Below are 13,038 nucleotides of genomic sequence, written 5' to 3' on the forward strand. Positions count from 1 at the left end.
AAGTGGATAAAACCAGTCCTTTTGCTATTTGTCTCTGTTTTCTTTTTCTTGATTCAGCATTATTTACAGATAAGCTACAAACAATACTAAGACACGAAAAGGAAGCTGAACTAGCAAAGCATATGACAGTAAACAGCTTAGTAGCAATAGCTGTATCCCCTGCCTCATTCAAGTTAAAGGAGATCTAGAATTTAGAGGATGCTGGAAAAATACACTTTAAAGCTTTGAAGCAGACTTGGGAAGAATGTGACAGTTACCAGTCCACATAAGGGCAGAAAGATATGAACAGTCATTATCTCTGCAACTCAGCTGGAGAAAGCTACTCAAAAGCATAATGTGAGAAGAGACAGGACTGCAAAGTAAGCTCACAGTAGAACTCTCTGTCCTATCTTTCCCAGATGAGCTAGCAGCCCAGTGCAGCGACTGACAGTGCCATAGAAAATAATGCATCACAGGTTTTTGGGTCAAGCTGTTTTCCTCCTATAGGGTATGTATTCAGGTTTGGAACAGACAGAAAGTAAACGTACTAGAAGATAATTGTACCATTTATCTATAGATACCTCAGGCTTGAATGGTGCAATCCAATGAGTAGTTTTCAGTAAGTTTGGAGGTTTTTAACCTCTCCTAAAATGAAAGGCCTCTAATACACAATTGTATCTTGCTGTTCCCCTGAAGCAGTTACTTCAAGAAGTTTGAATTCCAAACCACTAATATTTATACAAATAACAATTACATTTTAGCATATAAAGTTGTCAAGATAATAGAGATTTGTAAAGTATTAATCAATTTCTGATTATAATTAATTAATAGTCTGAAGCTATTCCTATAATCACCAACATGGTTTTCTCAGAAAAACAACTTCTCTTCTATGCTGTCATACAGTCTTAAAAGGACACAGATACAAACCAGTGATGCACTTTGTGTGCTAGTTTTTTTACAGAAAGTTTGAGAGGATGATTGTTCCTTCATCATAATTTTTACTTCAGTTATTCAACTATCAGATCAGGAGGATAGTTTCAGCCCTAATGAATGTGGTGACATTTTCAAAGCAGGCAAATTCCTGATGTGTGCTATACAAGTTTCATCATCAAATTCTGTGCACACATTTCAGTTCTGATCTGTATGATCTATTTTATTCTTGACCTGGAATTCTAAGAGATCAAGGCTGCTGATTTTACAAACTGAGCCTAATAACAAAGCCATGTGAATCAGACAAATATTTTTTTCTCCACAGTAAATAGGCAGAAGAAAGAAGAATGTTTAGGATATCTTGATACACAACTAGAAGTGCACTGTGCTGGCGTACACATGTCACTGGGATAGCTCAAAGGAAAAACAAAAAGCCTGGAACACCAAAGGAATCCTGTTAAATCAGAAAGATGTATCAGCCACAAAGCCTTCCAGGACATTATCTCAGAACTCAGTTATAGACAAAGGTCAGTAAAGTAGCAATGAGGTTGCCCTGAAACAATGTTGAGCAAGGAAGGCTGAAAAACTGTTTGTGGTTTAGACAATGTTAGATCAGAGAGTACAGACTCACAAAAATGCTGGTTTAGAAGCATCATCAGAACTACAAATTCAGTTATTTTTTCAAAGAACTGTTTTTACAAATACTCATAAATACTTACGCATTTGTCCAAATTTACCAAAGCAGTCATCATCACTGCTAGTTTAGCTTTTATTAAATCTATTAAAGGCAATTTTGTTTATAATGACACATGAGACACATTAAGTATACCTATGTTCAAGCACATGTCTAAACTTCTGAAACTCAGTCCTAACTAAATTTCTTGCCTGCAAAACTACTACTCTTCCCCAATTCTCAGTGCTCTGTATTCCATATTAGCTAACAGTTTACTTTCTCTGGTGTTTCCTGGGGCTTACCGAGAGGATGAAAGGAACGTGCTCCTTTCTTCCAATGTTTATACTGGTTCATGACTGCAGAAGAACAAAATTCGTAAGAAATTCTTGTATGTTTTAGGAGAACCCAAGACCAAACCGGATATTATCGTTTCACCACTGTAATATAATTGATTGTTCTAGCATTTTTTAAGGGTAACACAAAATTTATTTCCTGCACTGAAAAATGACAGTACAATAAAATAACAGATATTACTGTGAAACTTGGAGTCTTCAAGTGAACTAAACCATGACTTTGTTCCAGACTGTTTTTATCTGGATTTAATACTAATACAGCTTTGGACTAAATTCCGGCCTCAGGTACAAGAACTAACATAAAAATGAAACCAAAGATCCCCATCCCAACAAATAAAAACAAGTGCAACAGCAGAACAATGTGTCCCATTTTATCACGGTAGAAGAACACACAAAAACTGAGAAGCTCCTTCAAACATTTAAGAATTGACCTTATATTCAGATGAACATGTGATAGTTTGGCTGTGGAACTTTGTTATTAAGACCAACAGTTAAGCACATCAAGCATGTCTGACTGACAACACAAGTAAAAGTCCAAGTTAAAATACGCATCAACGTAAGTGGATTGCAAAGTATATGAAAACTTCCATTTCCAGTTTTAATTAAATCCCAAAATGTTACAGAGTTGAACTCAGCCTTTAAGGGTACACATTTTTCAGGAGTTTCTTCATTTATAGGCATCTCATCAAACAGGACGTAAGGACAGACACAATGGTAGTCTGATTGGTAATAGCCTTGGAAATAAAGATGTTACCTTATTTTCTTTCCGTAGGTAGATATGAGGTAACAGATGTTGAAAACAAAGTATTGTGACAATGAGAAAATAGCGATTACTTTTTACAAATGCTATATGAAATTTCAAGAAACTCAGCATGAAAAAAAGTGAAGCTTGATTCAACTCTTATTAAGCAACGCCTCTCCTCACAAGTGGCCTACTGATACCAAGTTAAGAATGTCTTAGCCAGGTTTTAAAGGTGAAGTTCAACTCTTTGCAAAATATCAGTATAAATCCCATGCATCTGGTGGAGTTTACATAGAATTTAAGAAGCATGTAACTCTTGCACAAAAATCCTGCTCAGGGATCAATTTTGCCTTAACATACAAAGCAAACTACAGTGAAAGAAAGGTTATTGCACAGTATTTAAAAGAAAATATGACATTCAGGAAAAAAGTAAATATCATCATAATCTCTATAGTCTCCACCTCTTCACTAAACTAAAAATGAATAGGACAGCTATTAGCCCAGTCAAGAGCAGTCTGTATAATACATGAAAAACAGGTAAACAATTACACTTATTTTTATATAAAATCCAAATTTTCTACATAAATAAGTTCTAAATACCATCCCAGATCATATACTACTTTATTTGTTGTACGGATTAAAAAGAAAAAGATTAAAATATTCTAGAACAATCTTCTTCCCAACCCCCTTCCCAAAGACTCCATGCCACTAGGGTCTTCAACAACCATAAGACTTTTTATATTTTTCCATTGGTCAGGCTCAACATGACATGAAGGCCAAGGATCAGCCAGATAATGAGCTACTTTACATGAAACTCATGATTGAGTTGGCACTAGCTAGGTTTTTTATTACGCATATAAAAGCTTATATAAAATTCTGGTTTGGATTTAAGGAGAAGCAATTTAGATTCTAACTTTGTGCAGTTTTGCAATGTAACTGTGATATTTACCAAGCGACTTTCCTGCACCACACTTGATATATCTGATCTGTATAACATCACTCCTTCCCATTAAACACATTGAGGTTTTAAAAATTCGATATTTAAAAGACTACCAAGCTTGATTTACATGTTAGTATTGAAATAAAACCTTAAGGTTCTGCACAGAATTTGGAGTCTACTAATGAACTAGAAAAACACCACATTCTAAAGTGTTCCCCCCTTGATTCCTATAGCTACATAACGCCATCAAAGTCAGCAGCCCTCTTTTTGGCTTTTGGCCCAAGTTACAACCCCCTAATTTTGCAGTTGTAGAGACCCTGATTGCCCCAAAAAACTAGCATAAATTCTCTTTGGGTTTACAATCCCATTCATACCCATCACAACCCCAAGCCTGAGAGTAACTAGCAAAAAGAGTTCTAGCCAATATTTTCATTATAAGCTTGGTTCATTCAGAACCTGTTGGAAACAACAGGACAGTTTTGGGCTCTGTGTGTGTTCTAAAGAGTACATGTATCAGATTTATTAATTTTCCTTGAAGCAGCCAAGAGGCCACACTGCGATGTATGTATATATTCTCACCAGCTAGGACAAAGAGCTAGCATGGGTAAGCGTTCAGAGGAGCAGGACTAGAAACAAGAAATATTCACCAAGTTCCTTTCTCTCCCAAAAACTTTCTGCATGATCTTCAAAAATGTCTTAAGATGGTTTCTTTGTCTCACTCTGCTCATGCATGAAACAAGAAAAATTACTTGGTGCTTAATCTATTACAATATTTTAAGACTTCATTGATGAATATTATAAGATGCATAAGTGCCAATTTTTGCTTTCAGGTATATACATCACAATCTCAAACTAGATTTTTTGTTTTAGTATAGAGAAATTAGGCTGTCAGTCTCTGAAATCAAGAACGGAAGTATCATTTAGCTGCTGAATCCTTCTCATTTTTAATGTAAAAACATGAAATAGCTTTGTCTTCCCTTCCCCATTATTAATTCCAGCAAAATTTTAATCTGAGCAGTGTTAATGTAAGTTTATCAGCAATGTATAGGTTCGAACATTCACATTATTCGATTTATTTTTATGGAAAGAAAATGGGAATATAGTAAGACAAAACAAATACACGTGATGTAAATCTTACTATTACTATCCATGGTGATATTGGGCTGAAGTGGAGAATGAAGTGAAATGGGCTGTGCAAGAGATCTTAAGCTACCTCAATAACTATTTTAAATCACTACGGTTCTGAAAAATTAGTTATATACTACTTGGGTAGAAGTGACGGGAATCTTAGTGCATAGGTCTGAGGAACTTACTGTAACTGTTCAGGATAGCAGCAGACACTAGGCTGAAAATTCTCATTTAGAAAAAAAGCAGTTTGCTATGATTTCTCACCTCTTTAGGACACCACAACCCAATGAGATAAGTGTGTGTACTCCAAATTGAGAAAACCCTAAATCTTCTTTTGTTTGTGAAGTACTCTACAACCCACATTACCATCTTCTGCTTTGAACAGTTGGCTAATACAAGAATTCCAGAGACAGAGGTTCTCAGACAGTTTACCTCACAGGTGATAGCCACCCTAGTTATGCAACATTCAGTTCAGCAGAGTAATTTCATCTCTGTTCAGCAGAGATACAGAACTAAGAAAAGGCCTTGCTGGCCAACTAGTGGGGTGAGGAGGTGGCAGGGAGCATATACAGGCATGCTGTAAGCATGCTTTTTAACTTCACAAGACTTCATGCGAATACTTACAGAAAAGAAAAAAAATATCCTTCTACACATTTATGTAGCAGACCTTATACCTTGTCTCTCAGGACTAACGCAGCATATTTTCTTTCCAAAGAATTTCTAAATCATTTTGTAAGGGATGACTCCCTCTTCTATTGATCTCCTCTAATCGTACCACCCTTCTTTTGACACAGCTTTTGCCAGTAGTAAGAGGAAACTACTACTCGATTTAGCTCATCTTGATGCTCTGCTGTAGCTAGGCACTTTGCCCTCTTTGTCAGCTCAGAATGGGCAATGAACTCTCCTTCTCCTACGTGTTATGGTAGCGCTACTATAAACCCCTTTGTCATACATCATTAGCTGAGATGCTTCCTGTCAGGAGCACTGAGCTGTTATTGCCCAGAGGTTCCTTCACTTGACAGGAAAAGGCAATGCTGAAGGTAGAATGGAGCACCGCTGGAGGGCATCTGGGCTCATTACTCACTTCTCCATCTGGAAACAGCGTATTTATTGCAAGACTTTACCTCCAGCAGGGCATCTTATTTCTGAGATTATCAATATACTCAGTGTAAGTCAGCTGCTCACTTAATTGTCAGTGTGCCAAACCCATATACTGTAATTTTATTGACTGAGCAAAATCAGCTTGTTTGATAAAGTGTGATTGTTTCTGGTTTTAGCTAATAGAACTGAATGAATTAAAGGCCCCAAGCCTTCAGATCGTTTTTCCCCTGTCCAAAAACTTAAACTGTTTTAGAGCTTAATAAGGTAACAAACATGTAGCAACACACATACTGTGTTCCCATACGCAGGTCAAAAAAGCTCTTCTTCACTGTTCAGGGAAAGTAGTTAGGAAGCCAGTCTGCAACCACTGCTACCCTGGTTCTATGCTTGAATATCCACATAAAAAGCAGATCTGTCCCAAATCTTGGCTGCATTTCGATATAGGTTATGAAAGATGAAAGAATAAAGCTGACTCTCTTAAAAGAACATATTTTTAGAAGTCTGTCCACTATACTTGAACTCCCTTGAAATTATGCCTGTGGTGATGCTAACCTACTTGCCTACAAATAAAATTTTCACAGCAAATCACATATCGTAACACTAGAATCAAAAGGTCATGTTTCTAAGTGAACTATATAAGCATAACTCATTGAGGAGCTACCTTAAGCACCTACTGATATTAATAGACAGAAATAGGCAATATGGTTTCAATAGGGTATTTTAAAATAATAGTGAAATTGTTACTTTCTCTGTTTTTTTTCTAAAATGCACACACAGAGTAACAAAATTTTTAAATCTGCATCATCCTCTTTTGTCCTCAGACTTTTTATTCTATAATTTTTGGTTTCCCCTATCCAGTGGTTTGACAGCAGAGTGCTTTACCTCTGTTAAATGAAAACAACATTCTTACAATCAAAAAGAGTACAGGAAAAGTTTCTCTCAGTCTCTTCTGTGCTTTAAATAATTAATTTGATGGCCAATGAGGGCCAGGGATAATCTGCATCCTTTGTTGGATGCAGCAGGGAACATTACCACAAGGGATGAGGAAAAGGCTGAGGTGCTTTTTGCTTTCTTGCCTCAGTCTTTAACAGCAAGACCAGCTTCCCTCTGGGTACCCGGCCCCCTGAGCCGGAAGACAGGGATGAGGAGCAGAATGAAGTCCCCGAAGTCCAGGAGGACACAGTCAGTGACCTGCTGCTCCATTTAGACACGCATGAGTCTATGTGGCTGGGTGGAATCCACCTGAGGGCACTGAGGGAGCTGGTGGAGGAGCTTGCCAAGTGGCTCTCCATCATTTATCAGCAGCCCTGGCTAACCGGGGAGGTCCCAGCAGGCTGGAGATTAGCCAGTGTGATATCTGTCTACAAGAAGAGCAGGAAGGAGGATCCGGGGAGCTACAGGCCTGTCAGCCTGACCTCAGTGCTGGAGGAAGTTATGGAGCAGATCATCCCGAGTGCCATCATGTGGCACATGCAGGACAACTGGGGGATCAAGTACAGCCAGCACTGGGCTATGAAATGCAGGTCCTCCTTGACAAAACTGATCTCCTTCTACAAGGTGATCGTCTAGTGGGTGAAGGACAGGCTGTGCATGTTGTCTACCTGAACCTTAGTAAAGCCTTGACACAGTCTCCCACAGCATTCTCCTGGAGAAACCAGCTGTTCATGGCTTGGACGGGTGTACTCTGTGCTGGGTACAAACTGGCTGGGTGGCCAAGTCCAATGAGTGGTAGCGAATGGAGTTACATCCCGCTGGCAGCCAGTCACAAGTGGTGTTACCCAGGGCTCAGTACTGGGGCCAGTTCTGTTTAATCCCTTTACTGACAATCTGGATGAGGGGATTGAGTGCACCCTCAGTAAATCTGCAGATGGCACCAAGCTGGGTGGGAACATTGATCTGCTTGAGGGTCGTCAGGCACTGCAGAGGGATCTGGACAGGCTGGACTGATGGGCCAACTGTATGAGGTTCAACAAGGAGAAGTCCCGAGTCCTGCACTTGGGTCACAACAACCCCATGCATTGCTACAGGCTTGGGGCAAAGAGGCTGGAAAGCTGCCTGGCAGAAACAGACCTGAGGGTGCCAGTTGACAGCCAGATGAACATGAGCCAGCAGTGTGCCCAGGTGGCCAAGAGCAACCTGGCTGGTATCCAACATAGTGTGGCCAGCAGGACAAGAGCAGTGCTTGTCCTCCTATACCCAGCCCTGGCAAGGCCACACCTTGAATACTGTGTTCAGTTTTGGACACCTCATTTGAAGAGGGATGTAGAGGTACTAGAGTGTGTCCAGAGAAGGGCAACAAAGCTGGTGAAGGGTCTGGAGAACAAGTCTTAATGAGGAGCAGCTGAGGAAACTGGGAGATACAGGCCTCTTCATTAAGTTATTTTTTTGTTCCCTAGATTATAATCTCTATACTTCTTAAAGGAGTAAGCTTTTCCTTGTTTCCTCAGTGATGGATCAGGAAGAAATCCCTTAACATGTGAAGCTGTGCTCTCTACTAAAAAGATAAAGGTAGAATGTTACAAGTACTAGCTGTGTTTATGAGATACAAAAAATGGTTACACTTGGCATTAAATGAAACAGAAGTAGCTTTGGCTGCCGCTGGTCATAACACGGCACTTACCTAAACTTCCCTTTTACCACAAGATAGACAGCAAACGTAAGTCAGCCTCCAATTTAAACGTCTACCATTTACAAATCTTTTTTTCCTCCTTTTCAACTGTTAATTAAATAAATAATTGAAACCTATACTTATTCAATATTTTTTTTAAAGCATTGGGTTGTGGTCAGGTTTCCCACATAGTACAATATAGCCAACCACCAGCGCTGTCTGACCAGGCAGTATGGAGCAGATTTTGCTCAAACGAACACTACTGAATTCACAGAAGTCACACCAAACTCACTATGATTACCAACATTATTCCCAATGTAATTTACTGTCAGTTTAGTAGGTTGTGTTCCTAAGCATCTATTTTCAAGTTATTATGGAAACAATTCAACATCCTGATATTTCTACTCATCTGAGATTCTGTCAGTTATGATAATTTTAATGAAAACTGTTTAGGTTAATAAGTGCAGATTTTGGGGTGGTTTTGTTTTTTAGGAAAACTTGTGAGCGGGGCACGCCCCATTTAGCGCGCAGGGGCGCCCTCTGGCGGCGGAATGGCGGCGCGGTGGGGCTGCAGCGGGGGCGCGCTGACGGCGCTCCGGGTTGAGCCCCGCTCCGTCCCCTGCTGCCGTTCTCTCTCCGACCAGCTACCCGGACACAGACACTGAGGAAAAATAATTCCTTTCATGAAAGGGGACAAGAATTAAGAGGGGAAAACCAGTAAGCAGAAGACTAGGGAGTTCGTAACCTTCAGCCGACTGAATTTAACTCAGAGGTCAGCAGCATCCCAAACCATCACAACACATACAAATAGTAAAAAAACCCCAAACAACAAACCACCAACAAAAACCACTTAGTTTTGGAAAAGTGCAACACTTTAAATACCGGGCTTTTCTCCCTTTTTTTTTTTTTTTTTCTTCCAGATTCACTGGTAAAAATGAGAAAGGACAAAAATATTCTTTGAACCACATGCTTCAGCTTTATTCAGAAATTAAGTATGCCCATTTCCTCTTGCTTTAGGGGGATTAATTTCTTTACTGATATAAATAACAGATTTCAAAGTTCAGAAGTTTATCTGACGATACCCAAGATGACCCACAATAACTGTTCTTTAACTAGGATCACTGCTGCTCTGACAACCGAAGTTGAACAGGAAGATTTCTGCAAGACAGCATGGCCACCCTACGCTATTTTCAGCGGTACTTTACCTCATTTGACACAGTACTCGGAATATCTACATTTCTCAACACAAAGCCAGTTTGCTTCTGCTGAACTTCCACATGGCAAATTTCTGAGATCTAGAAAAAAGTTCTTCAACAAGCAGCGAAAGATGAGAGTTAAAGCCTTTTACCACAGATTTTTCATAAAGGGAGCCACTAGCATGCTACATAACACAAAGCACACCCCCTGATGATGGCAGTCTTTTTGGCACTTGATCTTAGAGAACGGTTCTTGGCTTTAATCAGAGATGGTGAGAAAGCACTCCAGGAAGAGCTCTGGCCTTGAGAAAAATCTACCTTCCTCAAGCCTCAGACCTCTAGTAGACAAGAGGTATTTTGTAAACAACCCCCATCTCCAGTTCAACAGGGCTCAGATACAAAAACCTGTCTGCAGGTGCTTGCCTAGAGACAGCTAGGCTCAAGGAAACAGAGCCAGGATGTTGGTGCAAACTTGCAGGGGGGTGTGACAGGTATCTATCTACCTGCAGAAATAAACGTAGCCCTAGGCATTTCTGTATTTTCTCTTGCCGATTTCTTCACTGGGGATCTGATGCAAAATTCCTTTATTCCTTACAGACATGAGATAAGAGAAAAAAAGAAAGAGAGGAAGCAATCTCCAATACCTTGCTGTTATGTTAGGTTGCATGTCCAACAAAATACTTATGACTTAAACCACGTTTAAAAAACAGGAAAGTTGCACACAGAAAAAAAGCCAGACTCTCTTGGCAGTCCCCTTTTTTCTGGACTCCTCCCCCTTCCTGTTTCATTTGCAATTAACATTTCAGCTGAAGACACTGCAGTTATGTCCTGGTTTTGGCTGGGATAGAGTTAACTTTCTTCTCAGTAGCTGGTGTAGTGCTAGATTTTGGGTTTAGTGCGAGAATAACGTTGATAACACACTGATGTTTTTAGTTGGTATAAACATTACTTAGCAACAAGTCAAGGACAACTTAAGGCCCGGCCAGCGAGAAGGCTGGAGGGGCACAAGAAATCAGGAGGGAGCACAGCCAGGACAGTTGACCCCAACTGGCCAGAAGGGATACCCCATACCGTAGAACGTCATGGGCTGTATATAAACTGAGGGGTACTTGGCCAGGAGGGGCTGATCGCTGCTCACGGATTGGACATCGGTCAGTGGGTGGTGAACAATTGTATCATCCATCACTTGTTTTTTCTTTTGGGTTTTATTCCTCTCTCCTTTTCTTTACAATATTATTTTTATTTCAATTATTAAATTGTTCCTATTTAATTGTTGGTTTAAAAACCAACGGGTTTTTCCCCAGTTCCCCTCCCCATCCTGCAGGGAGGGTGAGTGAACAGCTGCATAGTACTTCCTTGCCAACTGGGGTTAAACCACAGGTTATCTCATGAAAGGGAGAACTACTGTGCTCTGTACTAGCCAAAACATGTAAGTGGAGCAAATTCTTTAGAGCAGCAGCTCAATACCACAAATAGTCTTAGATGAGAATGAGGGAAGTTAGTCTTTACTTTAGGGAAAGTTTAATTAGATGATCTTAAATCTCCCAATCTTCTACATGAACCATGTGACCAAATCAGTCAGAGCCATCTTTGAGGGCTGTAAGTCTGAAAATCTTAGGTATTACTGTTTCTCAAAAATAATTTCATTTCTTATTCAGGCCTTATTTTCTCCCCCACTGAATTACAAAACAAGGTTCTTAATTAACACAGGAAGAGATTCTATCTCCTCACCTTTCCCCCTTCCCAAACCTCTCATAAGGAGTTAGAAATAAGTCATTATTTGAGTGAAGGACTATGGTGACAAGTTAACACAGTTATTTTTTACATTTTCCCAGAGTACAGAGGTAATAGATACATGAATAAACAACTTGTGCTTTTAATACTAGAAAGGATCTGCAAGACAGTTTTAATATTTCTCTCCACTAAGTCACACATTGTTCCCAAAGGCTAAAGAGTTGGCTGGTAGCTGAAAGGCAGACATCTCATACTTTCAGGTACTCTATCCACATTAGTAATTCAGTGATAGATAAAAAGCTATTCCCATTTTAACTTGTTCTTCAAACATGTTTCAAATTGGCAAAGCTTAGACAGACATTTGGTAAGGTTCCAGACTTTCACTACTGTTGAAATCAACAGTAAAACAGATCAACTGGAGCAAGACTGAACCTAAAGTTATGAAGTAACCTTTAGAACTAAAACAAATAGTGTCATAGATACCGGTGGACCGTTAAACAAACTCATAAAAATCTCTATGAGGACAGACGTGCCCTTTAGTGTGCAACTTTGAAATAGCACTCTTAAATGGGTCAAGAAATACTGTCCCAGCTTGTAAAATTGATTCATTTTGGAAAGCTCCAAATGTGACAATCCTCTACATTTATATAAACACAAAAATCTAACTTTTATCAGATGTTGTCTCTCCAAAATAACACATAACTAGACATCAAAATTTTGGCTATATAAAGGAAAGAAATGGAGATACTTTCATAACTAAAGGTGAAGCATTATTCCCAGTTGTTTTGCAGTTTTCACACTCATGGAAATAACTGCAGTGAAATATTTCATGTATTTATTTATCTGAGACACAATATAACTGGAGACAGCATATGCAATGGAAAATATTTACAAAAAGCTGATATTCAATAGTTTCTGATAAATTCCTTATGTGTTTCCTAAACATTTACTATCAAAGTGTTGATCTAGCAATAATTTGACTCTTGGCTGTAGTAAGATTAATTACAAATATAAGCTCAAACCATAGAGGAAACTGTCAGTCACAGGCCGTCATCAGGCTGGAGTTCAGTAACAGCTTTCAGGAACGCGTTTATTTTGTTCAAGATTCTGTAAAAAACTAGACCAGCTTCTTTTAAGACAACCACTGACTAATGGATTATTGGTAGGCTAATGAACAGTTGTGGTTTCTTCTATAGAATAAATAACTATTGAGCGAATAGCTGATCACTTCTACAGAATACTTTCATTGCGTTTTACACAGCCTAGCCTTAAAATATTATTAAAAGCTTGTTATCTGCACCTTTGCTGCCTCCTTTCTTCTAGAAAGTTATATACTCTTGCAGATGGACACATTCAGCAGCAGCTTATTACCTCAAGAAGCCATACTACTTTGTTGGGATTTTTTTTGCTAAAACAGTCATAAAACTGTACTTTATCTCCTCATCCCCCAATTCCCGTTCTGCCTTGTTTCCCCCACCCATGTGAGTACTTCCTTCTTCAGCATACCCACACACACACTGTCACTCTCTTTCCTTCAAAAACCCCATGATAGTACAATGTAGCTCCAGCACTATAAAGAAGGCTGCTGCATACTACCCCAAGTTCTGTGGCTCAAAGCCAGTCATTATTTGTCTGTATTTTAACTGCATCTGGA

This window comes from Falco cherrug, chromosome 14 (assembly GCF_023634085.1).
Source record: "Falco cherrug isolate bFalChe1 chromosome 14, bFalChe1.pri, whole genome shotgun sequence".
NCBI classification, from domain to species: Eukaryota; Metazoa; Chordata; class Aves; order Falconiformes; family Falconidae; genus Falco; species Falco cherrug.